This window comes from Emydura macquarii, unplaced genomic scaffold (genome assembly GCF_026122565.2).
Source record: "Emydura macquarii macquarii isolate MOO-44397 ecotype Brisbane River unplaced genomic scaffold, CSIRO-AGI_Emac_v2 contig_67, whole genome shotgun sequence".
Taxonomy (NCBI): Eukaryota; Metazoa; Chordata; order Testudines; family Chelidae; genus Emydura; species Emydura macquarii.
This window is the reverse complement of record NW_027130204.1, coordinates 9370660-9384335: the sequence shown is the minus strand read 5'-3', so window position 1 is coordinate 9384335 and position 13676 is coordinate 9370660. Positions and strand designations below refer to the sequence as shown.

At 38.8% G+C, this 13676-nt stretch overlaps 1 protein-coding gene across 4 annotated transcripts in view; it reads right to left on the bottom strand.

The window, feature by feature from the left end:
• LRMDA (leucine rich melanocyte differentiation associated) overlaps positions 1-13676 on the bottom strand; it is an 877229-nt gene that overhangs the window by 384341 nt on the left and 479212 nt on the right. The gene's annotated exons all lie outside the window — the stretch shown is intronic.

Below are 13676 nucleotides of genomic sequence, written 5' to 3'. Positions count from 1 at the left end.
AGTTCACCTTCATTCCCTGGACACAAATTTAAGTTGTCATCCATCATTTCTGCCAAGACATATCATACTCCAATAACAATAATAAATACAACTTCAAGTATCATTTCTTAGCGGTTACCCTACATGCAATAATAGGAAAAGGTGAGGGGATTTTTTTCTTTTTTATTAACCACTTAATTTGCTTCTGCTTGAACTCTGCAACCAACATAAAACGCTTCAAATCTGCAGAATTGCTCCAGACAGAGAAGACATATGCTTTGATTTTAAATTTCAAGATTTCAAGCCAGGGTTCAAACTGTAGAAAGCAGCTTTAAAAAGAAGTACTTCACAGCATAAAAATGTCGATGCCAGGGTTGTGAACAAACAGGCATCTGTGAGAAACCATCACCCAGTTAGGAAAATAGAGAAAGATATTGAAGAGCTAGCTAAGAAAATAGAGAAAGATATTGAAGAGTGCTAAGGCACTCATTCCAAAATTAACTCTTAATTTCATAGGCTTGCACATTCCTAAAGGGGGGGGGACCCCACATTAATCAAGAAAGACAGCATGGTATATGGAGCAAATGAACAGAGACACATTCACAGCTCATTCACCTACCAGACACCTAGAGAGATGCTGAGATTGCATGACTTGACAGCTGATCTACTATGCCTACCAGTGGGAAGATCATCACTGTATCTCCTGGCTGTTTTATAAAATGTGATGAATAAGAGAGATGCAGTCTATACTATTTATTCATTTTCTAATGACATTTATACTAGGGGGATTCCCCCCCCCCTTCTGCAAAGATCCATTAAAAAAATAATCTAAGCCTCTTGTAAAGAGAAATGGACCATGTACTGGAGGAATATGCAACAGTTAACATAAAATGTGATTTTTTTTAATTGCATGGCATTCACCAAGTCAACAAAAATCCAGATGCATCTTCTGAAGATCCATCAGCCCTCATTGCCATTATGAAGCATAGTTAGAAGGTGCAAGTCGAAAATTCCTCTGTGTGAAGTCAAACCTGCAACCTTCAAACAAAAGTTTAAGGGCACTGTCTACTCAGTTATAAATATTCAAAAAGTAAAAACCAGCACTCAAGTACTTAAACAGCACCTTCAGTCTAAGGATCTTACAGCACTTCAAACACTTACACTGCATTATTTGAGGGAAGTATGGGTAAGTATCATTAACCCCACTGTACTTATGGGCAATTGAGATACACTGAGGTTAAGTGAATTTGCCCAAAGCAAGTCACTGGTCAGGTCTACACTACAAACTCTTGCTGGCATAGCTATGCCAATCAGGGGTGTAATCTCTGACTGACACTGCTGTGTCAGCAAAGACCCTGATTGTAGATGTACAGCTTATTTTATTTGTTTATGGTTTGGAAGTTTTGGGGGATGAGGGAGCAGGGAGGCAGCTGGAATAAGCTATCCTGACAAAAGCACAGTTTGCAAGTATAAGCTATATGCACACTAGGAGCATTTTGTTGGTATAGTATACTGGTATAGTTATACCAGCAAAGCACTCCTAATGCAGACCCGGCCTCCGTCAGAATCAGGATTAGAACCCAAGCCTGCATCCACGCTTCTCCACAAGTACCTGTAAAGGGAAAGCAATCTAGAGGAAGTAGGAGCTAATTTATTATGCTGTTATGATTTTTAGTTCCAGTTTATTTGACAAACCTAGTTTAGAAAATTCCCCTTAAACACTCTTTATTATATAAATAGTTAATAGTGGAGTATATCCAACCCTTACTTTTTAATATAAGGCTTCTGCTTGCCAAAAGGAGTTCAGAATAGACCACTTCCCTGTCAGCACCACAAAGCCTTATGGGACTCTAATAGATCCTTTGTGAATAAACATTGCTTGGGATCTGGTCAGTGTCAGCATCAAAATACACATTGTTCCTATGTTACGTTATGCAAATATAATACTCTTATCATGAGAATCAGCAAATGGTTGGCAACTGGCAAGGAGAAGAAAGCATACATCCAAAACTGCTGCAGGGGAGGCATAAAACAAAATGACAAGCCATGAAGTGGGACAAAGGCCCTGAAACACTAGAGGGAGTTGCCTATTGAAACGGCCTTTCTTTCTAATGCTTAGGCTGAGTACAATGGTACTAGCTTCATAGATGAGCAGAGAAAATTGTGTGTAAATCCCCTTACACCTGTCTGGTTTTGATCATTTTTGCCATGTAATGTTATTAACTGCTCAGTTAAAAAGGAGCCATGTTACACAGGGGGTTGCTTATTAATTGTTGTTTTCATGTCATCAGCATGGTGTGCACTTGGTGATTTAATCAGCTAAATTCAGAGCCTAGGGACAGGGGCAGGAATTGCTACAGTGCAGAGAGGGTGTAAACAATTAATATAAATTTATGTCCATATGTTATTTTGCTATTCACAGAATTGTCAGCTACCCCCCTCTCCATTAAAGAATCAAAAAATAAATTGATTTGAAAATTGTTGAGGAAACAAGGAAAGAAGAAATTTTTTTGTTATCATGAGTGATATCAGCTACTAAATCTATATAAGAATTCACATGTGTATCTCTCATCATAATATATAACGGGAATGATGTCTAGTGGTTATACCGCAGGACTGAAAAGTATAAGCTCGGATTTTGAGCTCCAGAGACGATTTTCTGCATGAACTTCAGCAAATCACACAACTTCTAGGTGCAGTGGTTTTCCATCTGTGAAGTGGGCATAATACCTGCCTACCTGACACAGGCATGTTCTGAGGCTGAATAGATGTTTGGAAAACGTTTTGAGGGTCTCAAGTGACGTGCCATATATATAATATGATATAATATGATATATTATATAATATTACCCTTTTAATTGCGTGCTAGAAGGAACACATTATTGTATTCAAAATATTTCATTATTAACATACCCAAAAGTTGAAGGATGAAAAAAACAGCAAAAGCAGCAGTGAGAAGAATGGTTAAAAAAAACCCTAGTCTAAAGTCTAAACAGACAGACAGAGAAAGGTAGAAGAATTTTCTGAGAAATAGCAACATCTTAAAATGAAATCTTGGATGCTTCCTCATAGATCATAGCAACTGGAAGCAACTCCAGTCTTGGTAAATAAATTAACAGACAAGCCTCACCACCGCAATAGAACCAGGACTTAAGGGGTAGTGGCAGGTAGCTGTTTTCCCTAGTTGTTTTAGAAAGCTAATAAGCATCACTGAAGTGTATGCACGTTGCTTTTTCCCTGCTCTAATGACATGAAAGCTGCCCATTATCTCACCCACAGGTACCATCTCAGTTACCTCATTGCAGGGCTCACACTCCACTCCCAGAGGAGAGCAAGTGCTGCCAAGAGATTTCCATTGCAATTTCCAAAGTCACATCAAAATGACAAAACATCACAATGTATTCAGCTCTGCCTGATCCGTACAGAAAGAACTTTAAGTTTCCACTGTAATTAACCCTATCCTCGTTAAGATAATTATGATCAAGCTCCCTGTCACAGCTAATATCACAGCATCATTGCCTATGGCTCATGCTTTGCCCTCATTAGCTTACAAAAACAGTGTGCTAAACAGGCAACTAACTCTCTCTGCAAAATGACTTAAGATGTTCTGTATCCAGACAGTAAATAATCCTTTAGAACACAAAGGTCTCAGCAATGTCCTTTCAACCAAGTCCTTCAGCTAATCAGTCTGATTTCTCCCAGCTCTCTTTTCCATAATTCAGTCTTGATTTGCAGCAAAGTTTTAGTCATAAAGGAATGTCATTGTAGGGATTTTTCTGTGCATAGGCATGGTAATTGTCGACTATGCTATTTTATACAGTCCCTCTGGTTGATGTGGAAATGGATTTGATTACACTGAAACTAAATAGCAGCTCCTCTTATTGGTAATATTTGTCAGTGCATTCACAGGATTTGGAGAGAGCAAAAAGCAATGCTGTCTATCAAAGAATGGCCAAACCTCCATATTATGCAGTTGTCCTTGTCCTGAAATAAGAGTATGGTCAGAAATATATTTAAAAGAGAACATGCTCCCCCTCCCCTAACTAAAACAGCCGACTCTTTCCTAATGATATTTTTTCTGGTTTAACAGGAAAAAGAGAGAGCAGTTAACCATATGTAAAGAAGAGAGTTTGGCTTTTCCCATGAAATTGAGTTGTGCTGTGGTGACAACAGATAGTCATTACCAGAAGTTAAAAACAGGATTGTAATGAGAGGAGAACTTGTTTAAATCTCTCTCTTCTTGGGCCTTTGTAATTTCTTAGCCGATTTTTTTTAAGGCAGCTATAGCACACATTGAAGCACTAATCATAATCTCAATATTTAAATTAAAGAAAATACGAATGATTTTCACTTCTATAATACCTAGTGCGAAAGAATCTTAAAGCATTTTACAAATATTAATGTATTAAGCCTTATAAAGCTGCTTTGAGCTACAGATAGCTATTGCATAGAGAGTAAAACTAAAGCAGAGAAATTAAGGGAGTAGCCCCATCTGACACCCAACAATTCTCTAGAGAGAAGGGAACAGAACCTAGGTCCTAGGGTTCCCAACTTCCAGTCTTGCATTTTAATCACCACCACTGCAAAAAAGATGCACAATATAAATGGAGACATTTGTAACTTGATGTATCAAGTTCACACTGGGTTCAGCAAAACCTGGTCTGAGTTTCAGTTTGCCCTAATCTGACTCTTCATTAAGTTTCACTTTCAGTTCCAATGAACCTGAAAACTTGAAGCAAAACTTCAACCAAAACAATAAATCCCTTCCCAGCACTTATAGGACAAAAGGGGGGTTACATGAAACTTTTACCTAGGTTTAAAAAGCTGGGCTGAGTTCCACATTCATAATAATACTGCAAACCAGATGCAGTTGCCTGGTTTTCAGGTTTTATTCTGGACATTTTTCTCAACTACATGTACAATTTAAGAAGAACCCAACTAACAAAGATGACAGTTCAGTTCTAATGTCATGCACCTTCCCTCTCCTCTTCATTCAAATCCCTCTTCAAATCACATCAGTGTCAGCTCAGCTAAGCTAGTTGTGTTGGTACATACCCCTAAATGATGAAAATCAAACCTACAAAATCTAAAAATAACCTCCCACCCGTAAAAGGTAGCCTTTTACCATAGTAGCCTTTTACCAATATAGGGTAACCAATATGGCCATAGGTACTGGAAATACAGGCACTGGGGGTGCTTCCACATCCACTGGCTTGAAGTGGTTTCCATCACTATACAAATTGTTCCAGCACCCCTGAATGTACTTGTTGTATAGCTATGACAGCAAACCTTTTCTAGTGTAGGCTAGGTCTCAGTGTAGACTGAAATTACCAAAGAACAGGGGTCACACCTTTGTCTTCCATACACAGGGGTGGCACTTAAATAAACACCATATTCTCTCCAAGATCTCTGGGGCTGTTAGCCCTGAGACTGCTCCCTCAATACCTGGAAGACTGCAAAATGCATCACTCCACTTGGGGCAGTATGGTATCTGGATGCAACTGTTCCCAGATTCTTCCTATTGGACCAAAACTGAAAGAAGACCTGTAATGAGTGGTGGAGAAAGGAGGAAGTCAAGGGGGAGGATGGATAGTGACCATTAAATACCCTATCTCCTGAAGAGCATCTTAATGAGATTAGATTTGCATACAACTTGTTTGTGATACTAACATACAAAATCACAGGAAAAGCTGGAATTGAACCTTCATCCCAAAATTGGTTGCCCAATATATCTGAGAACCTAGGTTCCACACATACAGCAATGACAGGACCCTACAAGACAAGGTTAAGGAATAAAGCTGTACCAGGATCAGTTGTTTTGCAGGCAGGAGTCCTGAAAATATGTTCTCCGTAGTGTACTTAGTTTTACAACTCTACATTTTGCTCTGTGCTTAGAGTGTGCAATATTACCAATCTCAAATGTTAAAAAATAATGATGCAGGCCTCCAAGAAATCAAGATTAGCTTAAAAATCATGAGATTTAAAAAAAAAAAAAAAACCTCAGTCTTCTGGTTTCTGAGCCCTTAGGGTGCACCTGGTTGTACAGAGACGCTTGAAAACATGACCCATGTGGACTAGAAGCTTACTTTTTCTTTTAGAAAAAAAAAAAGAAGAGATTTTCTTGTATCACATCACTTTAGGAGCTGCAGCTTTAAGTATAACTCCAAATATTGTAAGATTCGTGATAAAACTGAAAGTTTGCAACACCTCATTCGTAAGCTTTTTATGGCAGGTATATATAGCACCAAGTGCAACGAGGCACCAAGCCTGATCAGGGCCTTTAGTGGCTGACACAATACAAATAATAAATAACCGTTTAATCACTCACAGTGAAACTGCTATACCCGCTATACCCAGCAACATTGTTCTATCTGGCCATCAAATCTACCTGAAATGACCAAGTTTTCTGTACCTTTTACTCCAATCATGAAACTGACCAGGCTAACTGGAAGGATTTTTTTTTAATGTATCTTTTCAGAGTTTCAGGTTTCTTTATATGCATTTCAGACAGGTCTCTTCAGGATGAAAAGCTTCAGTCTTAACCCTCATTTTATATTTTTTTAAACCAGTTTATGTCACACCCTTAGGATTATTTCAACACTGTAGGATTTTAATTTATATTGCTATATTTTGAAATAATTTGCACAAAATGACAATCTAGAGTATAATCTTCCCTATGGAAGGGTAGGAGAGGTCATATGACAAAGTGTATTGGCTATTTTTAAATAACAAAAACAGGCATGAAAATTCATTGTGGTGGTCTAAAGGGCAAATAAATAGTACGGAACAAATTGCATTTTAAAACATGGCTTAGAATTACCCACTAGATAACAGACTACTGCACTCATTCATACTTTAGCAAAGGACATTTGTAACAAACAACTCAGGGAAAATCACTGTGGATCACTGTGCACATCACTACCGCAGCATTCCTAGGAATGGAGACCTTAATATCCTTCTCCTAAAACCCTTGCAATGATTTGACAAGGAACAAGAAGAATGTGGGGGAGGCTGTTTGTTTGGGTTTTTTCCTCCTCCCCATTCCTAACAAAGGATTTGAGCACAACAAATCTTTTCCAAATTCATTTAAAAAGACACATACACTGTCATTTCCTAATCCTACAAGAGCAACAAAAGGTACTGATTATAACCAAAGATCTAGTTAGCCATTCAAAAACCACATACATAAGATTTATAAATTATTTATACAAAACAAACACCAACCAGCTACAAGTCCTATGTTTCAATCATGTATGTAAAATTCTCAGATAACAGGGATTACAATGAAAATAGGGACAACCAGAAGTGCAATGGCAGTGTCATTATGGAAGTTTTACTTGGAAGTATTTTGAATTATTCAATCACTCCGCAATGCAGAGAGTAACCTCACCTCTACCCTTTTTGCACAGAAAAAAAGGAAAGCAGAAAAATCCCATGGAGTGCGTAAAGCCCATTTCAGCTACTAGAGTATAGTGAGAAGGGGAACGAAAAGTAATTTTTCTCCTATCTTCCACAACCACCAAGGCTGAGGATTGACAAGCAAATTGACGCACTGCTCAGAGGGCAAAAGATAAATGTTTGATGAATTGGCCATTGCTGAAGGAGTGATGGGCTTCATATGTGCATAATGGACTAGCTGCTGTTCAATTCAGATTGCCTGCCACGATAAGAAACCATAATGAATGGACGAAGCAGAGTCTCTTCCATAAGAAAGTATAATCTGACTAGTTTTAATAAACTTAATAAAAAAGATGAAGCAGAGAGACGCAAGGGGAACTGGCCTTCATGACCAGCTGTGAGAGGTGAGAAGAAATAATAGATGCTCGAGCAGGATAGGAGAAGAGAAGCGCTGTAGACGTAACATTTGAATCTCTCCCTTTTCATTGTTAAGAGGTGTCTTTAGAACAACTAAAACAAACCACACGTACAAAAATTGAACAAAGTGTAATAATGCTCATTATACATTGTAAAAATGCTATTTTTTCTCCTTTCACCCAATAGGTACATATATATTGTCTCTTTCCCTGATACATACACACCCACGCACTCTCTCTCTCAGTGTAAGGCTAGATCTACACTCTAAATGTTTGCTCATAGAATAATGTTGATTAGGGGGTGATTCTTTACAACATTTTTATACTGGCCAAAAGCCCTAGTGTAAACAGTTATACTGATGTCCTTTTGCTTGTATATCTTATTTCATTCAGGGACCTTGTATATCTATACCATCTACAGCACTTGTTTGCCAGTGTAAGCTGCATCTCCACTAGTAGTGTTTGCTGGTAGAGCTGTAACAGCAAATCCTTCCTAGTGCAGGCCTAAATTCTGCTGGGTTGCCAATGAAAGTTCTTTTGGTTCAGGGTTTGCTCTTTCAGGGCTCAGCTTCTACTTTCCAGAGAACTTGGGGTCACAGGTGGCTTCCAAACCTACAAGAAACAGCCAGCAATTTCAAAGCAGGAGGCACTTTTAACGTATCTAACATATCAATCAGCAGGCAACTTTCACGTTAATGCTGCCATATTGATCGCAATGAAATCCCATGTGATTTTAATCAACGAGGGCCAAGAGGAATAAAAATAGCTCTGAGTAGCTTGAAAACGTCTCTCTTTCCCCAACAGAAGTTGGTGAAATAAAAAATAAAGTTACCTCACCCACTTCATGAGCCCAAAGAAATGCCCTTTCTCACACTTATGAGATTATAGTGAGTGATAAGCAGTCTTGTTTATTCACTCAGGAAAGCAGAGTGCAGAGAGCCTGAGCAATCCCGCTCATTGGAGACTCCAAAGTATTTAAGGCCAGAGTTGCTCCAGGATTCACTCTCCCAAGTCTCTACTGCAGTGACACTTAGCCTTTGCAATAGTAATGGCCATATTAGCAGCATGAAAAAAACTGGAGGGCTTCACTTACTTTGCATATATTTACAATATGGTTTTTATTCATCAATAATATAGTGGCAACTATGAAAATAGTCAAAATTCACCAACATGTTGATGACTGGGATCACACAGTATTTTCCTTACACTTGAAAGGGAAACAATTGATTTCTCAGATACTGTGGGGCAAATGTTTGTACTTACTGACACTTTAATGGTGACTGTTGTAAATACATGGGGCCATATTCACTTTTACTGCAAATCTTCCTTGATAGAATGAATAGCAGCACTCATTGACCGTAGTCTACCAGCAGTAGAAACATATATGTGGAACAGATCCTGCTGCAATTGAAGGTAACAGGACTTCAGTGGCGGCCTGATTCGGCCCAGGACCTGTCTTTACACTACAGTTACAGAGGATGGGAATATATTTTGCTGTAAAACATAATATTTGGCCGTGCAGAAAAGCTACATTTATTTATTTATATTTTAAGGAAGCAGGAATTGGAAAGGAATCAATCTGACCAAGCGCAGCTAGAAAGCACAACACAGAATAGTAGTTAAGTGTCATCTGTGCCCGCTTCCCTTTTTTTTTTTTTTTTTAAAACCTTTTCTCTTGATAATGAAATATAAAGAAGGAAACATTAAATAGTCTCCTTTCGTAAGTATTTAAATTATCATCTTCTTGATGTAGCCCGTGTCATATTTTAACAGAAAAGATTACATGCCAGAGGTATGTCTAGTTTTCAATATACATTTTATATAACTGCAAAAGGAAAGTAACATTACTGAGCAGCTCAGTAAAGCTCCCACTACTGAAGAAAATAAAGTTTTATGACAAGAGGGTCTCTCCTTTCTCTCCCAGTATGAGAGTGAGAAAGTGAGTGAGAGAGAAAGACAGACAGAGAGGTAAGGCTCAGGAGTGCTGGGTGAATTATAGACTGCCTCTCAAGATTCACAGCTCTTCATGGTAGGAGGTTAATATTCTCACATGTCATTAGGTCTGCTGGCTCTACTGATGGCTCATTGAATCAGGCAGCAAATTATTTCCTCATGCTGCAGAGGACACCACACTTCAAAGGGAAGGAGCCAGGGTCAAGACGGCTCTCCAGTTCGATTAATGAGTTGGGATCAACAGAGGTTGCCTGTAGGTAAGAATGTGACTGAAGCTTTTGACAAAGCTGACTTTTTGAACAGGACTTGACCCAGGCCCCTTACCCCCCTCACCACCAAATTTTATTTCCAACCATTGCCTGACTGACTGACCTGCTCAGGCCTGTTGGGATAGTTTTGACCTCCTAAGTCTTTGTTACCAGACACAGGAGCTGTCTGCCTATATTTGATGTGTCTCTCTCTAAAGGCCACATCATCTTATCTGAGTCTAATCAGAATAGTTTAGATCTGCACAGCAGCAAAAGAAGATCAAGTGGAATCATTTTATTTTTTTAATTTTCTTATCAAATTTGTTTGAGGGGGGGTGGAAATCTCTTAAACAGCAGCTTTCAGTATCATAAAGAAAGACTGATTCTAAATGCCATTAAATGCAGACAATAAAAACACAAAGATGGTTAAAAGCATACGGCTTACATATTAAAATGATGGAAAAGCAGAAAATATATATTCCTGTCTGCATAGATTTGCTGACTAAGAATATCCTCAGCAAATAATGTATTATATCAAATATTTCTGTACAAAGTTTTATTTTTTATTTCCTTAGTAGCAAGAGATAAGAGACAATTAAAACTTAACGGCCGCTATATTCATCTCTCTAAAAGCTGAACTATATTCTCAGTTTGATATGTGCTTGAAATATTTTAATGCATATTTAAATAGATCTAATAATCCACTGAAGTGAGCTACGTCATACTAATGCAATGTTTCTGATAAATTCTACTTAAACTACACACTTACTCCAGCAAGAACGAATAACTACATCAGCATGTAAACTGTTTCACTAGTAAGCTTCTAAAATCATTCAGTTGCTGTTTATTGAACCTAGGGTTTTACCAAATAAACTGAGTTTATTAGAAAAATATTTTAGAAAAAAAAGAATACAACTTCAAGAAACTTCACCATCTTTATACTAATGTTTCCTGACTGAACGTCTATATTGCCCTGCAATATATATTTTTAAGAGAGACAACATTTAAATTTTATTTCTGATTTATTCACTCACATTTTGAAAGGAAATTTTTAAAATTTAATTTTGAGATGGGCCTGATGTACCACAGAAGATCAGTAACCAGGGCTCTAAGATTTGCTTAAGCTTTTCAGGACTATGTCTTTTTATTTTTTTTACATCAAGGCCAAGAGTTTCAAAAATATGTGCCTGAAGTGTGGCTCCTAAGTCTTAAACATGTACAGAAATGGCCCAACTTTCAAAAGTGCTAAGCACTACGCAGAGTGCATTGACTTCAACAGAAGCATCATCATCTTCTTTTCTTTTAGGCTGCTTTTCCTGGTGAGGGTTGTGGCGGCAGCATGGAGAGCAGGGAATACTAGACTTCCCTTTCTTCCGCAACAAGTTCCAGCTTCTCCTGGGAGATTCCCAGGCATTCCAAGGCCAGCTGAGAGATGTAATCCCTCCAAGCAACCTGTCATAGATTGGCCTCGGGGCCGTCTCCTGGTGGGACATGCCTGGTATGGTTCCAAACGAAGCCTGTTGGGCGCTTCCTTTATCAGGTGCCCAAACCTCTCGATGCGGAGGACTAGCGACCCTACTCCGAGGCTCTCCTGAATATGAGAGCCCCTCACCCCATCTCGGAGAGTCATCCCAGCCACCCTGTGGAGAAATCTCATTTCCACCGCTTGTACCCACAATCTCATCTTTTCAGTCATTACCCAAAGTTCATGACCATAGGTGAGGATGGGGATGTAGACTGACCGGTAAACCAAGAGCTACAGCCAAAAACTTAGCTCCTGCTTCACGCCCCACCCTTCACACCGCATTTATCAGCAAGTCAATCACCCGCTTCTGCTTACCATCACTCGTGAACAAGATCCCTAGATACCTAAGCTCTTCTACTAAGGACAGCCTTTCTTCTGGAAGAGACCCATAACCTCTGATTTGGAGGTGCTGATTCTCATCCCAGCCGCTTCACATTTGGCAGAAAAGCATTTGAGTGCATGTCAGCGATCACTGTCTGAAGAAGCAAGGTGGACGTCATCATCGGCAAACAACAAAGATGCCACCTCCAAGTCCCTATCCTGGACACACTACCCAATACAGCTGCGCCCTGATATCCCGTCCATGAATATCATGAACAGGAGTGGGTACAGAATGCACCCTTGATGGAGTCCAACAGCAACCTTGAATGAACTTGACTTAATGTCAAGAATACAGACAGAATTCTCACTCTGGGAACAGAGGGACCAGAGGGCATGGAGCACCAGTACTGGCACCTCAGAATCCCACATCACTTCTCACAGGACATATTGGTGAACGCGGTCTGTTGTTCTACATCCGGGACAGAAACCGCATGGTTCCTTCTTAATCCGAGGTTCCAGAAACAGACAGAGCCTCTTCTCCAACATGCTTGCATAATCTTTGCTGGGGAGGCTGAGAAGTGTGATCTCCTTGTAGTTGGAATACATACTCTGGTCTCCTTTCTTAAAGATCGGGACCAACAGAAGCACTTTTGAAAATCTGACCACTTATTTAGGAACTGAACCGTGGGCATACTTTCAAAAATAATCACATAATCTGTTTCCTGACAGATCCATTCTTTTATTGTCTATACAAACTGTTATATTTGCTTTGCAATTTTAATCTCCTCTTCTTCCCTTCTCCTTCCCACATCTTTTTCTGAGTTCAGAAGCATGTTATTATTATTACCATCATCCTTGTTATGGATTTCCTTATTGAAAAGGGTTTTTAGCTAGAAAAGCTAGTAAACAGATGAATACGTCTATGGAACAGGAGTTAGGATGGGAGTATACAGACCTCTACATAAATAACTAGCTTGTAAGTGTGATTAGAATTCTTCCAGACAGGGTATCTACCTGCTTTACAGAATGTCTCTCACTTATATGCCTCATTCTAAAATGTACGTACACTAGCAAAGGACCAAATTTTGCTCTGAGTTATACCCATACCATGGTAACACTGTGTGGCAACACATGAGTAATTTATTCCCATTAGGAGGGATCCTGCAAACATGTATACATGTTTGGAACTACTCACTATGGGTAAAGTCAAGTATATGCTTAAGTCTTTACAGGATGAGGGCCTTAGATTATACATCTTTATCTATACAGTAGCATGAGGTCTTTTTGATTTTTTTATTCATTCTAATGCAACAAATGTGTTCCATTCATTCATTCACAATTAACTAACAAAAATTCCATCCAAAAAGAGGAATTATATTACTTACATCAAGAAATTAAAAATAGAAATGTTTGCAAAAAGTTTTTTTAAATACTCATCCTCATTTAAGTATCTTTCTTCCCCTTTTAATTTGAATATCTTTCTATTGTTCCAATTTCACAAACAAGGTAATGACATCACCTCATTGATTCAGTGTCAGAAGCAGCAAGTGCTTAACAGTGAGAGCGGGTAGTCAAAATAACATTCTAGAATGAAGCCTCCAGAATGACACAAAGTGTCACTCTCTGCCTTGAGAATCATTGAAGTTTCCCAGGAACATACATGATTGACAACAGATGTGTTTCCTCTAGTTCCAACGTCATTTGGAAAGAAAGGAATAAGCACATCACACAGAATGTTAGCTGTTGTCCTCTTGACAGTGTGTTGACATTCCATTATTAATCAGCAATATATTTAAAATTGGACTGGACAAAACACTGGAGGGAAAAAACCTGTAG